The sequence below is a fragment of the Onychomys torridus genome, chromosome 3 (assembly GCF_903995425.1).
Source record: "Onychomys torridus chromosome 3, mOncTor1.1, whole genome shotgun sequence".
NCBI lineage: Eukaryota > Metazoa > Chordata > Mammalia > Rodentia > Cricetidae > Onychomys > Onychomys torridus.
In genome coordinates, this window is record NC_050445.1 from 140989260 (window position 1) to 140998300 (window position 9041).

The following is a 9041-nucleotide window of genomic DNA, read 5'->3' on the forward strand; positions in this document are numbered from 1 at the left end:
AATGCTTAACTAACTACATGCTTTACTGCTTACACTTGGTTCCTGGTCCTCATCCCTTATATATCTTTCTCTTTCTGCCCCCTCTCCCTGGGATTAAAGGTTGGGTTTCTGGGATTAAAGGCTTGGGTCACCATGCTTAGCTGTTTCTAAAGTGGCTTTGAACTCAGAGACCACCTGGCTCTGCCTCCCAAGTGCTAGGATTAAAGGTGTGTACCACCACAGACCTGTAACCTCCTTGCCATGGTAAGTAAATTTACAGCTCTCAGAATAAAAATAAAATTGTGTCGTATATTGTGGTGGGTTAAGTGAGAATGTCCCCCACTAGCTCAAATATTTGAATACTTAATCTTCAGTTGATGGAGCTTTTGGGGTAGGCTTAGGAGATGTGACCTTGCTGGTGGGAAGTATGTCACTGAGGGTCAGCTTGAAATAACTTGGGAAGCAAGAATAATTTGGAGGCTTCCAATTGAAGTGTTCCAGGTTACAGGAGATGCTGGCTGGATAGACTAGTGACAGGGGGATTGAGAGACATCTGACCCACCTTCTCAACCATAGCCTGACCCCAGGATGCTGCTTACAGGTTGAATCTAAGCCTCAAGAGCCAGCCTCCATCACTGACTGAGATGAACCCTGAACGGTTCAGATTCCTTTTCTGACCATCCATCTTTCTTATACGGGTCATGGGGGCAGCCAGTTTACCGCTCCCATGACAGTATGTGTGCCTACTTTTGAGACTCTCAGAGCAAACTAGTGTTGACATGAACACAGGCAAAATGGCCCTGCTGTCTAACCTGAAAAACAGATACCCCACACAATAAAAACTATCCTGCCTTTCCTTATGTCTTAGGAGAGAGAGCCACGGTGCCAAGGAATAATCTCCTAGGGATATTCTGTACTCTGCCCATACTCAGTCGAAATATCTGTCCTGTATTCTCTAGTTTTACCCCCACCCCTATCCTTACACCCATCCCTGGAGACAAGCAGAGTCTCATCGCCCAGACTGGCCTCAAGTTAAGATCCTCTACCTCAGAATCTGGAGTCCTGAGTGTACACCACCATGCCCAGCTTCTCCTCCTCTCTCGTGCAGAAATGCTGAGAATGTTGATTCCAAGACACGCAAAACTCTCTATTGCCAGTGGGGTTTTAACAGGTATTCCAACACAAAGCTTTGGACAGACCCCTATCCCCCACCCCACCCAGAGCTCAATGCAGTTTAGAAAAAAAAAAATATCATACAACCAAAATATGGAAGTGGATAGAAGAGGTGGTAAAGGGTCATGACTATATGGGAGACTTGAACTGAAGAGGACCTGAGGATTCTCAGGGCTGGCCAAGGGATTGGATTTATTGTCCATATCAATGATTGATAATTAGTTATTTCATTAAAACCACAACATCCCTTTCCTCACATTTTGGTGGGATACTTTCTCTCCTGTGGATCATGCAAACATTCCGAGTCAAAGCTACTCCTGGTCCCCAGGCCACAGATGCTGCCTCTTTCCCTTACAGTGCATTGAATGCTGGTATTAGCTTAAGCTGCAACCACAAATCCCACAGATGGTATCTTAGACAACAGACTGATTTTCTTGCTGTTCCAGAGGCTAGAATCCAAGATCAGGGCCAAACAGCATTGGTATCTAGTGAGTTCTCTCCGACTGGCATATTTTCTTTGTGTCTGCCCACAGCTTTTCCTCTGTATGTGAGGAGAGGGCCTTTGGTCCATGTCTGTTCCTCTCCTTACAAGCCCACAGTCCTGTCAGATCAAGACCCTAACATATGGCTTTGTCTAAATTTAATGTTCTCCTTAACGATCTCATCTCCAAATACAGTCACACAGGAAATTAGAGCTTCAATCTATGAGTTGGTGGGTGAAGGAGAGCAGTCTATCGCAGAGCCTCGCTGCCACCTGGCAAAGTCTGACCTCATATCTGATGTCATTTTCACAACATTCCAGGAAGGAGTCTACAGTTGGCACTTTGGTCAGACTCTGAGAGGATCTGCTGTCAACATAAATAGCTCCAAACTGGGGATCCTCTTCTTGTGGATAAGTAAGATAGGCAGTTACATGGAAAGCAGAGATTTTAACATCTAGAGGACTTTTGATAGTGTCTAAAGACTACTCTGGTTATCACAAACAGTTATGGGTACTACTGGTAACTAGAGGGAAATGACTAGGGATAATATTAACACCCTTCATCTGCTGAATAGCACCAATAGCAATGGGGACAAAGTTGAGAAGCCCTTGCTGAGGTGTGATACCCATGTGATTTGGCATGAACTTCTCTATGGAAGACCCTCTTGCCAAAACCCAGACCGGAAAGAAATATTCTAAGTGCTAGTGTCCATGTTAGCATGGAAATTCCCATCCTAAGCCACTCCCACTTGGAGTTGCTAAGGTTAGCATTATCACAGTCTGTCTATCGTGGAGGGTTTGTAGGCTGGCCCTGAGGAAAGGGATCCGGGGGAGACGGAGCAGCATGAGAAGCCAGGGTCATGGGCAAGGGAAGTGGACACTCACTTTCTTTTGGTGCTCACCAGCACTTTTTGTTTTACCATATTTGGATCAAGCCTCCACCTCTAGCCCTCCTCCCACACTATCTTTCATCATAGGCCAGCAGGACTATGCTTATGAACTTTAGTCCAATAGAATATATCTCTTCCTCTATAACCTTTTCATTGTTAAAAGACTGCTTATTTTCATTTCCTTTTTAAATTCTTTAAATTTTTTATTTATGTGTATGGGTGTTTCCCCGCATGTATGTCTGTGTATCATGTGCATACCTGGTGCCCTTGAAGACCAGAAGAAGGCATTGGAGCCCTGGTACTGGAGTTAGACAGCTGTCGGCCCCCAAGCTTCCTCTCTGAAAGAGCAGCCAGTACTCTTAACCACTGAACCATCTCTCCAGCCACTTCCTCCCCCACCCCACTCCTCTACACACAACATTTTCTTGATTCTTGGTCAAAAATTTAGAAAGCAAAAAAAAAAAAAAAAAAAAACAAAAAAAAACAAAGGAAAGCTCCAGTATTCTGGTTTGTCTTAAATGTCCCCCAAAGGCACCTCACCTAAAGGCTTGCTCACTAGCCTGTGGCAGCATTAGGAGGTGGTGATATCTTCAAGAGATGGGACTTGGGCTGGAAATGTGACTTCATGGTAGAGCACTTGCCTGGCATGTACAAGGGCCTGGGTTCTTTCTCTAGAATAAAAAGATAGAGTTTTGTTGTTGTTTGTTTGTTTGTTTTTCAAGACAGAGTTTCTCTGTGTAGCCTGGCTGCCCTGGAACTTGCCTTGTAGACCAAGCTGGCCTTGAACTCACTGAGACCTAACTTCCTCTGCCTCTGCCTCTGCCTCCTACGTGCTAGGATTAAAGGCCTGCACCACTAACCACTCAGCCAAGATAGAGGTCTTAAAAGGACAAACATTCAGTATCGAGGAGTGTGCCTTTGAAGGGGATGTTATGTTCTGTCCTCTTCTGTTTCCCAGTCACCACCAAGGGAGCAGACCCCTGTCCACATGCTTCTACTATGTGTGTGATGGACTGGAGCCTCTGCCGAAGTATACATTTCTTATTTTAAGCTGACTTATCTCAGGCAATTTGTCACCAAGCCAGAAAGCTGGTTAAAACTCCCAGACATTAAGGAATAATTTTCACTCACAATCTCCCCTCCCAAAGGCCATTGCTGCTCAGATGTCAGTTTCCTTCAGCCTCCCATATACAAAGCAAATTCAGCACATGGACAAGCACAGCTGAAGGGTGCCATTGCAGAGCAATTTTATTTCTGTCTCGAGAAGCTCTTTTTAAATTTGTTCAGCGAGGTTAGTGTCCAGGGATGCAAAACTAGGCAGCCTGGAGAATGACCTGTCCCCTCGTGGCGATCTGCAAAGCTGTGGAGTCTTAGCAAGCTTCACAAATGCAGAGGCAAGTCAGAGACAACAAATTCCGGGAACAGAGCGAGGTGCTCATTGGTCTTGGCTTCCAATGAGACTCCTTTCCCAGATGCGAGGAGGAAGGAAGGCTGTGGCTGCTTCTCTCTCCCCCAGTCTTCTCCTCTGGACCAACGAGTACTGGCCAGGAGGAAGGCAAGTAAGAGGGAGGCTCTCACCTCAGCAGGCCAGTTGGAAATGAGCTCATGCTTGTTGCGCTTCAGAAATGCTAGAACCCTCCTCTCTCATTAGAAACGGCTTTGGGTTACTCAGAGGCCCCCGACTCTGAAGATCCCTTGCTTACAACATCCAGGACCCAGTGGCTTTATCATCTATGGGGGTCTTTTCCCTTGCTCTGCCTCCTTAGGAAGCCAGCCATCCACTGCTACTTTTCTCTGCACTCTGTACTACTTCCCTAGACAATGTATTGGATGAGGGCCCCCATCACCCTTTCACTGACAAGTGTCCCAAGCTAAGTTCCTGAGAAATATGCAGAAAGGCAATAGTGTTGGACAGGGCCTCCATCACCCTTTCACTAACAAGTGTCCCAAGCTAAGTTCCTGGGAAATATGCAGAAACTCCTCCCACAACAAACCCCTTGAATATGTATAGCTGGGGCAGTAACAGCCTACACTTCACTCTGAACTCCAAGACAGCAGTGGAGTTCTGCTCCTCCCCTCCCCCCCCACCACCTTGGGATTTCACAGGTAGAGATCTCAGAGCAGTCCACTGCATCCATCCACTGAGGCTGGAGGGGGTGAGGGGGTGAGGGGGTGGGGGTGCATATCAAGCTTCCCATTAGGCTCCACTGAAATTTCTTTCAATCCTTAGGGGATTCTGGGTCCTCCAAAGATCCTAAGACAATTTCTTCTAAAACATCACCTTTCAAACTTCCTCTTGTCTGACTCTCCCAATAGGTAAATCCTGTGAATTCTTGAATGTAGATCCACACGGCCACTACACACTGTTCTGTGTCCTTCCCTAGCCTTCTCCGTGAAGCCATGCTCCATATAATTCTAGGTTTAAAACATTTTAAACTTGTGGATAGCAACTGGGAAGAATGAAGGGATAAGAAAGGGAGCCAAATTAGGGGGGATTGTAGAAAAGTCATTTTTTAAACTGCCCTTGGAGATATAAGTGTGTGCTTTCTGTAAGTGCATACCAACTGGCTTGTGAGTTTCTTGGTTGGTTGAAAAAATCCTATTTGAGGAACTAAAAATGTGAACCTTTTATAACGTATAACAAGCTGTCCATCAGAAAATGCTAACATCCCCCATGCTTTTCATATGCTTTAAAAACTCCAAAAACTTCCCCCTAACCTTCTTTCTGTCATCCTGACATGCTTCACAGTACTGCGTCTCTTCATTACTTCCTTTGTCCCAGTCAGGGTAATTCATCTCCAGAGCTGTTAGTTCCGCCCCCTTGTGGTTGTCTCTTAACTAATATTCATCACCAGAGCCTGCGGACTTGTGAGCAGGGACTGGGATGCTGAGTTTAGGAATAAACAGATTGGCCCTTCCTTGCCTAGAAAGATCACAGTAATGCTTAGAGTCAGAATCCACTTGAACTTGCTGGAGAGAAGGTAGGCTCCCTTTGAAGAGAGCGACAAGACTTTAGAGGGAGGGCACTGAGCTAGGAGAGAAAGGAGCATCCTAGACTGAAGGACCCCAGCCTGTGCTCCAGCCCCAGCACAGCTCAAGCCTACAGCATGACAGTGTAGACCTAAGGAGTGGACAGCAGGAGACAGAGAGTTGGAGGTGCTGTTCTAGAGACACCTGGTCCTGGGCAAGCTATGCAAACCCCAGTTTCCTCTTTCACAAAAATGGGGGTGATAATAGTGCCTGCCTCATAAGTCGACGTGAAGATTAACTGTTGAGAATTCCTTACTTTACTTGGCCTTACAATGATTAAAGGTAGCCACTGGTGACAAGTGGCACAGGGTATTTCCAAGAAAGGTAGATTTAAAAAAGGTGTTCCAACAAAACGTTTGATGATAATGAAGTATAAGGGCATTTATTCTAAAAAAATAAGCCATTGGTATTGTCCTAGTTAGCTTAAACTAAAAACTTAAAAATTCTAGCTTGACACAGCCTAGAATTCTCAGAGAGAAAAACATCCATTGAGGAACTATCTCGCTCAAATCAGTCTGTGAGTATGTTAGTGGGATTTGTCTTAGTTATTGAGTTTGATGCAGGTGATTCAGCCCATGGTGGGGAGCTCCATTCCCTGGGTGGTCCTGGGCTGTATAGAAAAACTAGCTAAGTCTGAGCTTGTGAATGCACAGGCTAGCATCATTGTTCTTCCGCAGTCTCTGCCTCAAGCTCCTGCTCAAGTTCCTGCCCAGCTTCTCTCGGTGATGGACTGTGACCTGCAAGTGTAAGTCGAATAAACCCTTTCTTCCCCGCTAAGTTGCTTTTGGTTGGAGTGTTTTTTTTTTTTTTTTAATCACAGCAACAGAAATCAAACTAGCACAGGCGTAGATATGCTTTATCATGCACTGATAATAAGAACTAATTTGCATACTAATGAGATGGTTGTACTTGTCTGTCTCGCTCAATCCAACCCCCAAACACTGATATATGCTGAGGGTTGACAGTAAAAAATTACAGGTCTGTTTTCCATAATTAAACCTTTATGTTTCTATGAAGTAGAAAGCTGTATATACTGAAAGAAGCAGTCTATAATATACAGCTATCTGTAATCGAAGCCAGGGGTTTCAGGTAGCATTCACGGGCATTCGTAGCACAAAATATGTAGAGTATATGTTTTGATAGCAAGGCTGCAGTGAAGCTGCATGATTCACCATGGGTAAATGCTGCCAAACACACTTCAGATTCGTTCTGTGTTTAATTGTGAGCTCTCTTTTTCGTTAGTGCGTGTTGAGATACCATTTACTGCCGCTGAACTTTTCAGAACTCCCCATTCAGCTATGTGACTCCACGTAGGGTCATGAGATGAGTTTTAGGAAGTCTTGGAGAACAGATAATAGATGTGGATGAATGTGCAGAGAAATGTGAGTTGAAAACAGAGCTTGAAGGCCAACCTAAGGAGCCCCAAATTACCTTTTAGACAATGGTGTGCTGCTGTGGGTGTTTGCCACCAAGCAACATGACCTGAAGAGAACCTTTGAAGGGGATAAAAGACCAGAAAGTGCTAATTCACTTCGTAAATATTTATCTTTCCTCCTGCTCATTTAAAATCATGGCAGAGTGCTTATAAAGAAAGAAGAACAAGAGAGAGAGGCAGCAAGAGCCTGTGTTCTGGGAACCTCTGTTCTAACTAAGTAGATACATCCATTGGTCCACCTCACTACAAAGTGGACACATCCATTGGTCCACCTCACTACAAAGTAGACACATCCATTGGTCCACCTCACACTGCAACACAATTACACGTCATGGGAGGCTGTCAGGTAGATGGATCTCACATGCACTCCCTGGGTGTCACATGGCTTGGATCCTACCTAACTGCCTTGCAGGATCAGTTGGTGCATCTGATGAGACCACATGCTATAAAAAGGTTACCAGAAGCTTCAGTCACTGTGAGAACAAGAATAAGAATGGGTTCATGGTGTGACATCTAAACTCGCCTCACAGGGGACTCATCTGGCTGACTCAGCCCATTCAACACAGCAAGAGGTTCTGCCTCCTTTCATTGCTCCAAAGTAAAAAAATCCAAACGAAGTCAGGGAAAGGAGATTGTTCTGTGAGTGCTGGGTGCTGGCAGACAGGTTACACCAAGAGTTCTCAAAGGAGCCCTCAGGCAATTTGGGGAAGGTGTTTGGTTGTCATAGTGACTGGGGACAGTGATGGTCAGTGACAGACACTGAAAACAACTGTCTCTTTGTAGGATAGTCCAGTCCCCATGGTGAAGAATTACTTTGCTCAGCCTTCAGAATGTCTGCTTATGAATCTGAGCCAGAGTCAGCCTGCCTCACAGGAGGCACAATCAGGTCACAGTTCATTGAACTTTCTAACTAGAGTGTGAATGAAGGAGAAAACAATGGTGTGTCTTACTTGAAACTCTTGAGTTGTTTATTACTTTGGAAAAATTATATTAATATAACTGTAGTATCACATTCACAGAGGTTCTCTCTCTCACACACACACACACACACACACACACACACACACACACACACTTTTTCTAAATGTTATTTCAAATGTCAGAAAATGTAGATAATTTTCAGCAGAAAATTTTCTGGTTCCTTCTAACTAAAAATGCATCCACTGTACTCCATGTGGCATCTGAGAAAGTCTTCTTGTCCTTGTTGGTTGAGACAGAGCCTTTTCCGGTGGCCCCTGCTGTCCTAGAACTCCAAGCCTTGAGGCCCCAGTCTCTAGACTGGAATTACAGGCCTGTGCCAGCACATGCAGCTTCTATTGTTCTGTAATATAGCTGTGCCCAAGTGTTTAAGACATCAGACTCCAGAGTGTGTTAAATGACTTGCTTTTTCTTTCTCCTGCAGTTGAATCTTTTAAAAGATGATATGTGTAGGTGGGCTGTATCAGTCATAGGTTTTATTGCACACAGTACAGTGCCATTAGGAATTTTTTGTTATTAAAAGTGCTGTTGGAGTGGCAGCAGAGAGAGGGGAAGAATTAGCTCTTGTCACTAGAAAAGACAAGAGACCCATCACCAAGCGACTCACTGCCCTTCCTGGGCTGTCCCTGATGCTGCCCTGGAAGGTTTTGTCTCAGCAGATAACTGTGTCTTGTCTGGATTTAGCAAAGACTAGTGCCAAAAGTAAGGACCTGGGGAAAGTACCAACAGTGATGATAAAATTTTATCCTCACCTCCAAACCCCACATTAACCCATGAGGCTTCTGATTAAGACCGAGGATGGATCCCTGAGTCACAGACAGTGTACAGATTTCTCCTGTACACTGGTCTCCCTTATCAGGCCAAGGCAGGCAGTGACCTGAGCTAAGTAGCCAGGACTAAATTTCAGCTTACTGGTACCCTTCCTACCCCATCTGGATCCCTTTGGTGATCTGCCCATCACCTTGGAGTTCTGGTTTGCAAGAAGATGCTGTATTTATAGACCATCTTTCTGAGAAGCCTGAAGGCTCTTTTTGGAGATTAGCTCATTGCAGCAGGGGTAGAGGGGAGTGATAGA